The 1,429-nt window shown below is 40.1% G+C and overlaps 1 non-coding gene across 1 annotated transcript; it reads left to right on the top strand.

Moving 5' to 3' along the window:
* Positions 1 to 864: 864 nt before the first annotated feature.
* Trnap-cgg lies at positions 865 to 939 on the top strand. The gene has a single exon. It is a non-coding gene; the product is annotated as a tRNA-Pro (tRNA).
* The last annotated feature ends 490 nt before the right edge of the window (positions 940 to 1,429 follow it).

Below are 1,429 nucleotides of genomic sequence, written 5' to 3'. Positions count from 1 at the left end.
GCAATGACAGTAAAAGTAGCCGCACCTATCACGGTTTGCGAATATAATGTTGGCTCTTACAGAGTTATTTAAGAAGTCATGACAAAATTAAGACTCGAATATGCTCATGGAACAGCAAAAAATAAGACAAAATAGCGCTTCAACAAGTAAAGTGAAAAATTCGAAAAAATGCAAAGAAGTTCGGGATTTTTTCAAACATCAAAGAGAAGAAGCTACGTTCGAACGTGATGATGTAACCTGCGACGCCGGAGTGTTTTGATTTAAATGCGTATTATTCACACGTATTCGTTACGCATGCGATGTGATGTATAAACCGAAAATAAAGAATACATTCATAATTATGATTTGCAGCTCCTTGTGTTGGCCGTGTTTGCAGTTAAAATTGTTGGATGTGAGGTCCACTGGGACACACAACAAACCACAATCACACTGTGTTTTGGTGAAGTGAAAAGTGTTTTACTACGTTATTTATGGAAAATACTTGTTATATTTACGTGCGCATCACAACACCTCAGCGTGATGCGGAGAATGAAAGTGCTTGCCACACGAAAACGTAAGTAAAAACGAATATAAGCGCGAAAACATCGCGACAAACTAAATTGCATTCTAGAAGATAGGTTAACTCCCAGCAAAAAAAAACTTTTTTGAAACTTCCTGGCAGATTAAAACCGTTTGCCCGACCGAGACTCGAACTCGGGACCTTCTGGAAACATCCCCCAGGCTGTGGCTAAGCCATGTCTCCGCAATATCCTTTCTTTCAAGAGTGCTAGTTCTGCAAGGTTCGCAGGAGAGCTTCTGTAAAGTTTGGAAGGTAGGAGACGAGGTACTGGCAGAAGTGAAGCTGTGAGTACCGGCCGCGAGTCGTGCTCCGGTAGCTCAGTTGGTAGAGCACTTGCCCGCGGAAGGCAAAGGTCCCGAGTTCGAGTCTCGGTCGGGCACACAGTTTTAATCTGCCAGGAAGTTTCATATCAGCGCACACTCCGCTGCAGAGTGGAAATCTCATTCTAAAAACTTTTTTATCAACATCGTTTGGTTGCAGATGACAAGCTACCTGTAGTAACTGACACACAAGTGATCCAGAAAATTCATGCACATCAAATGTAAAGGTATTTACAAAAAGAAACGATCTCTTGTTTGAACTAAAGATTGACATAATTTTATAATCATTTAACAAAAATGTTCACATTGCAGAATAAATAAAAACGAAAACCGACTGATGATGGCACAGTGGTGCCGAAACATGTTTGGGTACTGAGCAAAACGGTGTTTTGCATAACTGGCGGACGTCACATCCAACAATAAAAAATACAGTTTTCAAACGTATCGAGTCGTCTTTTATTTATTTTTCCTTCTTACTGGGCCAAACGTTGTATAATGTAGCAGTAATTCTATTTTTCGCTAAATTCTTGACACGTATTACAAAAACAAA

The sequence above is a fragment of the Schistocerca americana genome, chromosome 1 (assembly GCF_021461395.2).
Source record: "Schistocerca americana isolate TAMUIC-IGC-003095 chromosome 1, iqSchAmer2.1, whole genome shotgun sequence".
NCBI lineage: Eukaryota > Metazoa > Arthropoda > Insecta > Orthoptera > Acrididae > Schistocerca > Schistocerca americana.
The sequence above is the reverse complement of the archived record's forward strand: the minus strand, read 5'-3'. Positions and strand labels throughout refer to the sequence as shown.